This window comes from Elaeis guineensis, chromosome 10 (assembly GCF_000442705.2).
Source record: "Elaeis guineensis isolate ETL-2024a chromosome 10, EG11, whole genome shotgun sequence".
In the NCBI taxonomy this organism is placed as follows: domain Eukaryota; kingdom Viridiplantae; phylum Streptophyta; class Magnoliopsida; order Arecales; family Arecaceae; genus Elaeis; species Elaeis guineensis.
Window position 1 is genome coordinate 63,667,881 of NC_026002.2, and position 11,190 is coordinate 63,679,070.

General features: G+C 39.8%; 1 non-coding gene across 1 annotated transcript; it reads left to right on the top strand.

The window, feature by feature from the left end:
- The first annotated feature begins 10,311 nt into the window (after positions 1-10,311).
- LOC140852309 (small nucleolar RNA R71) lies at positions 10,312-10,417 on the top strand. The gene has a single exon (XR_012135213.1). It is a non-coding gene; the product is annotated as a small nucleolar RNA R71 (small nucleolar RNA).
- The last annotated feature ends 773 nt before the right edge of the window (positions 10,418-11,190 follow it).

Below are 11,190 nucleotides of genomic sequence, written 5' to 3' on the forward strand. Positions count from 1 at the left end.
CTGTAATGTGTTCAGAACACAATACCTTTGTGCGGGTAGTAGATCACCGCAATCTGATCACCGTCAGAAGAGTCTGATTATTGTGATGCAGCCACATAGCATGTCTGACCTCTGTGGATCATCCACACGAAGCTCCCGGTATGATCAACTTCACACGAGTGCCAGCTCGTTGTAGAGCCCTTTCGATGGCCGATGCTGATCGAACTCCTTCGATCGATGTCTGCTGATTCTTTGGATGCTCTGAATTATCAGTAGATATGCTTGAGAGGATGTTGAAGATCTCTCTAAAATTTGGTGGGCTCACGACACTCGTAACTCACCTTCTCACTTTTCGAACTCTAGGCTGAAACCCTGAAGAACTCACTGAAACCCTGCGCATACTTTTTCTTTCTTTTCTTTCTTTTTCTCTCAGAAGGATATAGACCTTCACCTTGCACACAAGGATTCCTCACGCCAGATTTTCTCTCCAAAATTTTTTTTGCACACGCCCCACTCTTCTCCTCCTTTTAAAATAATGTCAAACGTCTTATCCACGTGAGAGGATAAAGATGAGTAATTGCACATTTGAATTCAAATCAAATTTTGAATTCAAATGGAAACCAATTTATCCCTATCCACTAAGGGCGTGAGAAGAGAAGGGCGTGGCTTAATTTGTGCATGAGTGATTTCATGAGAAACATTTTCTCGTGTAATAAATGGGGCACTAAAAGTGGATAAGGTCAAGGCGCTAAGATTGGTTGCTCATTCAAATTCAATCTTTATTTTGAATTTGAATGGCCAACCAATCATCCTTATCCACTCATTTGGTGCATTAAAGTAGGGCGTGAGGAGGGCTTTGAGTGAGAAAAAATTCATGAGAACTTCCTTCTCGTGAATTCAAAAGGGCACAGTGGAAGTGAGGTGGCGCAGGGAGAATGGGTCAAGGTGGTTTCATTATTTAAACCAACCTAATTGAACCAAATAAGTTAGACCCAATTAGACTAATTTAAATCCAACTAAATTAGGTTTAATTAGGCTTAATAAAATTCTAATCAAATAAGGAATTGATTAAGCCCAACCCCTGATCAAATCAGGGATCAAACCATCTCGAGATTAGGTCAACTCTTAACCTAATCGGGTCAAACCCAACTGAATCCAATTCAATTGGACTTGATCCAAAAATAATTACTCAATCAAATTGAGTTAATTAGAGATCAAATCATTAATTAAATATCTCAAAAATATCGAGTCTAAATTTGATGGGTAATCAGGCATCAGAATTCATCGATATGTAATCCTGATCGAAGAGTCCCAAACTAGTGGGACTCTTGAGCCCAGTACCCAAAATGTGTGGGACTCGTGATCAGAGAATTTTGATTCTCGATCACAGAGTCCCAGACATGTAGAACTCATAGTCCACAAGCATTAGGACTCTTCATCAGCCATCAGATCAGATAGGAACCTCTAATATGCGTGACCCCACAGGTTCGAACCTAAGCCGGTAGCACAGGAACCAATTCCTGTACTAATCAAAGTGACCATCTAGCAATGGTACCCGATGATTGGATAGGTTGAATGGTCACAATCGCAACACTCAGAACCTACGTGAATATGGTTACTATATAATTCATCCTTTTGACCTCTGTGTTTAGGACGACTCAGGGTTAAACTGTCAACCCTGATTAGATCATCCAAATCGTGCTCAACTCAAACAGTCCTGTGACTCCTCACAAAGACTACCCTGACCAAGGTTTTGCTAAATTGAAACATAACTGTACACAGCTCCTAAATTGGAGTGGTCAATCCCATCTTGACACACGCACCGACAAGTCAAGTACTTGACTACACCCAGCAGCCTTCCATCACTGAATTAGAAATTCAGGTAGTCCAGTGCCTAAGTGCAGTGAGTTGCTTGCAAGTCACCATGGTGGTCTCAGGTCGGGAGGATATTTATACCCATATTCCATCGGAGCAAATTTTAACAGCAGAAATAGCTCCGGAGTCGATCACGTTCAGTGCAGATGTATCCTTACATCTCATCTGTATGCCATACCAGTGTCTCTACCTCATTGGTTAAGAGGACAACTAACCTATATGACACACAACGACCTATGCTTGATAAACATTGTCATCCTTGGTAACAACGTATCATTTGGTCGCGAACAGATTTAAGGACTAAACGATAAATCCTCCTTTGTCGAGTTTAAATAGTCCTAAGGACTTCATCACAACATAGGAGTTCATTAGAAGATGAAATATTTTGTGATGAAAAATATCAAAATAATTTTTATAATTCATAATTCATATACATATACAAAAATGAGCACAACCGTCAATAGACTGACGATTGGCTTTGGGACACTATTCCCAATAGGATCTGATCATATCCAATAAGATCATGTTCCTCCTTTCGGATACTCCATTGAGTCGAGGTATTTCGAGAGGAGTCCATTAAGAGACTATGCTATTATTCTTAAGATATCTCAAAAATTTTTGATTAAGATATTTACCTTCTCGATCAGATCGAAGAATCTTAATGGGTTTACTAATTTATTTTTCTACTTCACTTCTGAATTTTTTAAACTTTTCAAAGGTTTCAGACTTGTGTTTCATCAGATACATGTATCCATATCTAGATAGATCATCACAAAGGTAGTGAAGTAGCTATAACCATCTCTGACCGCACATCAAATGGCCCACATATATCGACGTGTACCAGGGCAAGTAACTCAGTGGCCCTTTCCCCATGTCCTACAAAGGGTAACTTGGCCATCTTTTCTCGAAGGCAAGATTTGCAAGCTGGATACGACTCTGGGTTAAGAGAGCCAAGTATCCCATCCCTTTCTAGTTTGTTTATCCTGTCCTCTCCAATATGGCCTAGTCTATAATGCCACAAGTATTTCTAGTTAATTTCATCTCTGAGTCTCTTTTGACCTATGGCACTCACTATTTGCTCGTTTAAATTCACATTCGCATCAATATGCAAGTGATATAGACTGTCAATTAAAAGATCTCGTGTAACAATTTATTTTATAAATAAATAAAATAAAATTTTTTATTAAAATAAATTTTAAAATCTTCTTGTGCTAGCACAGACATGGAAATCAAATTTTGACTAGCTACAGGAATAAAATAACAGTCCTTTAAATCTAATCTAAAATCAAACGGTAGTCGAAGAGGATAAGTGTCAATGGCTTCTGCAGTAACTTTTGCTTCATTACCGATCCGAAGGATCATGTTACCTTTCCTCAATCTCTTACTTTCTATTAGATCCTACATTGAAGTACATATATGAGTACTTGAATCAGAGTCCAATACCCAACTAGAAGTAGAAGAAACCATAAGGTTAGTTCAATTACAAGCATACCTTTCAAAAGTTTATCATCCTTTTCGATCTTTAGGCTCTCCAGGTAGAGTAGACAGTTCCTCCTCCAGTGGCCTTCAGCATCACAATGGAAACAGTTTTCCTTTGCTTCGGCCTTCTTATGAACTTCCTTCTTTGGCTTGCTCTCTTTCTTCTGCTTCTTAGTAGATTTTATCTTCTTCTTCCCAGTAGACTTTCTCTTGAAAGAAGTCCACTCCACAGTGAGAATAGTGCCCCTTGAACTCTTCAAGGTTCCTTTCATAGTGACCAACATGTTGACTAATTTGGATATAATGCAATCAAGCTTGTTCATATAAAAATTTACAATAAATTGACTATATGAACTCGTAAGGGATTGAAGGATCAAATCCATCGGTAATTTCTTTTGCATTTCAAGCCCAAACTTTTCAAGCTCCTCAATGTCCTTGATCACCGTCATGCAGTGCTCATGGACAGACTGCCCTTCATGTATCTTCAAGTTGAAGAGTCTCTTGGATATTTCGAAGCGCACAATACGGCTCTACTCACCATACAACTCTTGTAGGTGAGTGATCATAGCCTTAGTAGTAGGTATATGCTCATACTGGCTTTGCAACTTATTTGATATAGATGCCAGTATATAGCACTTGATCTGACTGTCTTCATCCGTCTACTTTTTAAAAGTAGCTCTTTGCTCGAAAATAGGATGGTTTGGTAATACTATGGGTTTCTGATCGAGTACATGACTTAATTTTTTTGAGATCAAGATAATCTTGAGGTTTCTAAGCCAGTCTTTGTAATTAGTTTTGGTCAAATGATTGGTTTCAAGGATGCGGACTAGAGGGTTTGAGGTTGACATTGTTTAACTGCGATAGTAGAGATTCAAGTTAGACTTTTATACTTTAATATTATATTTACTTTTAAGAACTTTAAGATGCAAACAATGACTCCCAATAAATTTTTCACCCTCCACTCTTTGGATGGGAAATGAAAACCCTAATGCGACAAAGAATTCCTAGTGGGTGCTGCAGCCCTACCGATGTCATGCACCTCACCTAATAGTTATTGGTAACATGTACATCGATATGTAGGCAACTCTTTATCCAGATGCTTCTCTAAGCATGTTGCGGTAACTTGATCTCTAAATCATGTGAGCTCACCTAACAGTTATTGACCACACTCCTTAGTTAAGCCCGACCCACCGTTTACAAGCAGGTGCAAGGCCGTTATTGGGTCTCTCACCTAACAGTTATTGGATCCAACCCCATCTTTATCCTGGAGCAACTCTTTGCTAATAGAGTGGTTGCATATTTTTGATGCTCAATGCAACTGAACCACTGTAACCAGTCGAGAACAATCAACACCAGTAGCATATCCGCACATCTATAACAGTGGAAGACCTATGGACTTAATATTTATGAAAAAATTTAGGTTTAGGTCTCATCTAATCAATCATCATATGATCGATGGAATTGGCATGGGCTAGATCAAATTGCTAAGCAACCTTATTGAAGATACAATCTTTCAAATTGACCAGATAAGTGGAGATCGATGAGGATCCCTCCGTTGCTTTCCTTAGATACTGTTGGTGCAAAAATCCGCCTGCGTCGGAGAAGTTGGAGTCGAGGGAGTCGCAGTCACCGTCGGGACCTGCAAAAGAAGTCTAAATCGGAGTTGGGGTTGCTCCGGCAAAATCCTCCGATGCTCAAGTCAGTTCTCTGCCTCAACAAGAATGGAGTGCTCGAACAAAAATTTTAGCAGAATTTTGGGATAGAAATTAGAGCTTAGAGAATAATGTATCTGAGGTCCCCCCTTTTATAGGTGGAGGGCGCAACGGACTGATAGCGACGTTTGTAGCCATCTGGCCGTGGGCCGCTTGGGGTCAGGAGGAGTTTGTTGTGAAGAGTAGTGGAGTGGAATCGTGGCCATCACCGGGACCTGCCACGTGGAGTCTGTTGTGGGGAGTGGAGTGGCATCCGTTGTCGTGACTTGCCAGAGGGTGGAGGAACCGCGCGGTATCCATCGCAGGAAGTGGAGCAGAATCATGGTCATTGTTGTGGTCTGCCAGGGAGTGATGGAGCCGTATAGAATCTATTACAGGAAGTAGAGCAGAGTCATGGTCGTTACTGCAGCCTGCCAGGGAGTGATGGAGCCACGCGGAATCCATTGCAGAAAGTGGAGCAGAGTCGTGGCCGTTACTGCGGCCTGCCAGGGGGTCCAGGCCTGTCGGTCGAAGCTCGGTTGGGGTGTCTGGTGGAGAGAGGTGGCTAGCTACCCGTTTGAGAGGAGCTCGGATGCTGCAAATCTTGTTGGGTGCCTTGGGCATTAAGGCGGCAGGCACGGACCACTTGCTGTAGGAGCTCGGTTAGAGGCTTCCCGCAGGCATAGCCCGATTTCGTGCAGACTTTGGCAGAGGGCCGACCGACGATGGATGTCGGATGGTGCTGGAGAGGTTCGTCCGTCGGAGGGGTCCAGCTACTAGATTCTGTGAGCACGGCATTTGCCCGCTTATAGAAGTTCGGTCGGAGTCCGGTCTCTGTAGAAGCCCGGATGGGGATCATTTGTCGAGGAGTCTCGGCCAAGGCCTGTCCACAACAGAAATCCGAAAGGAATTCGTCCATAATGGAAGCTCGGGTGAAGGCTTACGATGGGAATCCGGCACGGACAGCTCGTGGTAGAAATTTGAAGTAGATCGTTGATGCGTAGTCGTTGATAGCACCAAAAGTAACTCTACTCACTACGTAGGTAGGATGAGTCGAGATCGTATCCTCAGGGATCTTGGGCTAAATTGAATTTGCAAGGTAAAAGAAAGAAGCGTTGTTTTTGATTTAGAAAATAAATTATCGTAAAATTGAGGTAATTAAAAAATAAAAAGAGCTCGGGAGTTTTGAATTATTTTGCACTAGCAGAGTTGTATCTCTTTTTTAACTAAATAGATGTGATTAATCTTAGGAAAAATACCTGTCTTTCCTCGGCACGCTCCGTACCCGTAGATCACGGCGCATCTCCGAAAAGTACTAGGTAACCAACTCTTCTTTCCTCGGCACGCCCCGTATCCGTAGATCACGACGCGTCTCCGGAAAGTAAAAGTTGTTCCTAATATTAATCTAACAAGAAAGCATAGATAAAAGCATATGATAGGGAGCAAATAAAGAACTCGTGATAATTTAAATAAAAAGCATAATCTTTATTGCATATAAAGAAATACAGGAAAGTTTAGAAAAATAAACCATCTCTGTGTCGTTACAAAATTTCTTCTCCACTCCCGAGACCGCTAGCCTAGCTGCTCATGAAGTAGTCCCTTTCTGTTCCTCTATGCAAGGCTCTAGAAGAATTTCTGGGCTCCCCTCCAATGAGAGTACAAAAGTCTTTTTATAGGTGTTAGGAGGGAGAAGTTTTACATGATTTTCCGATGTGGGACTAAAAAAATACAAATCTTTCAAAATATTTTTAAATATTATTTTTTTCCTTATTTTGAACTTGTTGCAGTGCGCCCACACCCGCGTGAGCCGCGTCCCGCGTCCGCGCCCTGCGTCCAAACCGCGTCAGCTTCCCGCGTCCCGCGTCCATGCGCTGCGTCCAAACCGCGTCCCTGCGTCCACGCCGCGTTTTCTTTTGTTTTGAATCATTGTGAAACCACCCAAACATCCACGTGAAACCGCCCAGCCTTTGAATTCACGTGAATCTTTCTTTCTTTTCTTTTTTTTTTTTCCAAAAAGAAACAAAAGTTTTTTCATAATGACATCTATATCCTTTTTGGATTCCTTGCATAGTATCTTCATTTTCTATAATACCGGATGCATCTTTCTTTTATTTTAATTTTATTTTAAGTCCAATTTTCTTCAAACTTGAGTCTTTTTGAACTATGAATTGGACTCTTTGTATCGACGATCACCTTTCCTGTAAAACATAGAAAGAAACATCAAATTCTTAATAAATAAGATAAATTAAATATAATTTTTTAATTTAAAATACTTAACTTAAGTGTTTATCACACCCCCCAACTTGAATTTTACTCGTCCTCGAGTAAAATAGATATATCAGCATTGTGTACCGACTTGATTTTGAATAAAAAGTAGGTTAGGCATCCCAAAAGGTAGATGTTACTTGGTCAGACCATTAAAGAGATATTTCATTGGATTATCAATTTGACCCAATTAGTGGCTGAGTATTAACTAAAGAAATTTCAGAGCTTTTCTTTCACCAACTCTCCACTTTATTCTTTAAATCCTCTAACTTAATGAAAAAGAGGTTTATTATCTTCTTGCAATTTAGTCTCCTTAATATATATATATATATATATATTTTTTTTTTTTTTTTTTTTTTTTAACATTGCCTACCTTTTTACGCGAACCACAACGCTTACTTAGGCGAAAGGGCCCGGTTACTCAGTAGGAAACCAATGTTCCTTTTTTTTTTTTTTTTTTTTTTAAATAAAAAGCATACCTCGATCTTTCCACCCAATTTCTCATGAAGCAGATTTTTTATTGAGATCAGTAAGAAGAAGGTTATAGAATCACTCCTAAAATTTGATCTAGTTTAAACCCTACCATTCATTGAGTTTTCTTAATAATTTATTCCTCAATATCTCTAAAATTATCTTGACCGTTAATCATTCATTTATTAGGATGCCTAATTGACTCTTAATCAAAATTTGAATACACAAAACTAATTATTGTTGACCATACTCGAGGATTTGATTAATTTCTCCTCCCCCCAACTTAATCTACATTGTCCTCAATGGAGTAGAAAAGCAAAGAAAATAAAAGGAGAGAGTGCACCTGAGATAATTTTTGCTTCGAAAGTTGAAGATAGCTTCATTGATTAATAGGCTCTTGTTCTAAATTCCTGCAGCTGCGATAAAGTAAAAAAAAATATGAAATTGTTAGGTTGCCTCCCAACAAGCGCTAAGTTTTATGTCTTCAGCCAGACGTCAAGTTTATTAACAGACTCTTCCATACAGAGTGGTCCTTTATTCTTTAAAAAAATGATGATCAGTTAAAACAAAATAGACAAAATTTGGGTTGCCTCCCAAAAAGCGCTAAGTTTTACGTCTTCAGCCAGACGTCATATGCAATAAAACCAACAAAAGATGGGTAATGGCTCATACTTGATTGTCCATGGAGGAGTGGTTTTATCATGTGGTGTATCCAACAATATGTTAACTTCTTTCATATATCCCTTAAAGTCATACACTCCAAAGTGAGCCAAGCAAGTATCTAAGGGTTCAGGTGCTAGAATTGTGGGTGTTGCATCTTCTATAATATCTTCTAGTGTATCTACTTTGAAGCAACTATCCATTGATGGTCCTTGGGAAGCACCAAACACATTCAATCTTAGTTTCTTATTCCCAAACGATACGTCCATGACTCCTGTCCTACAGTTGATGCATGCATTCGCCGTAGCTAGGAAAGGTCGTCCTAAGATAATGGGAATTTGTCTGGGGTTGCCACTTAATTCCATATCGAGAACCAGAAAATCAACTGGAAAGTAAAACTCATCTACCTTGACCAAGACATCCTCAAGCATTCCACGTGGTTCCTTAATTGATCTATCGGCTAATTGCAGTGTGACTGATGTGGGTTTCAGTTCTCCAAATCCAAAAAGTTCATACACCGAACTAGGTAAAAGATTCACACTTGCCCCTAAATCCAGAAGAGCTTTTTCAATGTGATAATCTCCTATAACACAGGAAATGATGGGGGCTCCTGGGTCCTTAAGCTTTGGAGGAGTGGCATGCTGAAAGACAGAACTAGCCTGTTCAGTGAGACGTACTTTCTTTGGGATTTGTGATCTAGATTTACGTTTTTGGGTACACAAATCCTTCAAAAATTTGGCATAAGCAGGGACTTGTTTGATTGCATATAGAAGGGGAAGATTAATTTGGACTTGCTTAAACAATTCCAACATCTCATCGAGTTTTCCTCCCTTCTTATCTGCAAGAATAGGGGCTTTCAGGGCATCCGGAAATGGGGCTTTAGGCAAGTAAGATGATTCTGATGCAGTTGGTTCCTTCTCTATTTTCAGGTCCTCCTTGGGTGATTTGGATTCGGTTAGAGATTTAGGGTCGGTCTCATTGGTTTTACTAGTGTGTTCAATGACCTTCCCACTTCTCAGAGTCATGATTGATTTGGCATGTTCAGAAAAAGCTTCTGGGATATTAGAACTCTCAATCACAAATTGCCCTCTTGGGTTGCTCTCTGGTTGGCTAGGTAATTTTCCTCCTTCCCTCCTACTGAATGCAGTTGCTAGTTGACCTATTTGGGTCTCTAGCTTAGCAATGGATTGTGTGTGGGAGTTAAGGATCTGAGTGTTGACTTCTAATCTTTCTAGTGCTTTCAGGACTTTTTCCTCAAAAGCTGAGCTGTGACCAGTAGTAGACGGTTGAGGAACATTTTGGAATTGATGGTATGGTCCATGCCTATATGTTGGGTCTTGATATTGAGGTCGAGGTGTGGCAGGACCAACCACTGGTTGTGGTCTCCAGGAAAAATTTGGATGGTTTCTCCAGCCGGGGTTATAAGTGTTCGAATATGGATCGTTTCCTGGTCTGCGAGCTTGTTGGACTTGAGCTTGCTGAACCTGCTCATGCACAAACTCAGGAAATTGAGGTGCGGCTGGGCATTCACTAACAAAATGGTTCGGACTTGCACACAATGCACAAACTTCTTGGATTGGATTAGGTGGAATCGGGGATTGTCCAGTGTTTAGAAGACGATCTAATTTTTGGGACAGTTCATCTACCTTTTGATGGATATCTATGGCATTTCCTACTTCATATATTCCACCTCTTTTTGAGTTTAACATGGGTTTATCTCTAATAGAGGCAGACATATGATGTAATGAATTTTCACTTAAAATTTCAAACAGTTGCCATGCCTCATCCTCACTTTTCAGCATAAATGTCCCACCGCATGATGCATCGACCATTTATCGATGTCTTTCAGAGAGCCCATCATAAAAATATTGGATTAACTGCCACTTGGGTACAGCATGGTGGGGACATTTTTTAATAAGGTCTTTTAATCTCTCCCATGTTTCATGAAACATTTCTCCATCTAATTGGGAAAAACTAGTTATGGCTTTCCTTATTTGATTAGTTTTTCCTATGGGAAAATATTTCTTGAGAAACTCTCCTTGCAGCTGGTCCCAGGTTGATATAGTCATGGAATCTAAAGTATGTAGCCAGTATCAAAGCTTTGTCCTTAAGTGAAAAAGGGAATAATTTCAACCTAAGAGCATCATCGGAGAAGTTGTGAATTTTGACAGTTGAGCATATTTCAAGAAATTCTTCAAGATGTTTATAAGGGTCTTCATTACTAAGTCCATAAAATGAAGGTAACATTTGGATGATACTGGACTTAATTTCATATTGAGTGGCCTCCACAGGGGGTACTTGAATACAAGGAGAGTAGGTATATGTGGAAGGAGTAAAGTACTCCTTCAATTGCTTGGGTGGATCATTCTCCTGATTTCGGTCCATCTTTTTATGTCTGTTGGCTCTAAAGGTTCTTTCTATTTCTGGATCAAAAGGTTGGATTTCTGGTCGTAACGATCTACGGCCAAGCATACACCTTACAATTATACTGTAGAGCACACACAAAATTTTTTTTTTTTTTTAAATATATATTTTTATAATAAAGTGAGAAAAGAATGAAGAAAATCTAAAGAGAAGAACCTAAGAACCTTAAATCTATGAAAAGGGAGAAATTAATTAATGTTTAGATGTTAATTACAATCAACTTAAACAATCATAGACTCTCTATCCTAAGGTTAACTTAGATCTAGACAGCTCCTAACTTTCAAGATTGCTTTTGAGCACTCCAAGCTCAAGATTGACTAACTGACTCAGCCAGGTAAGCGTAAGA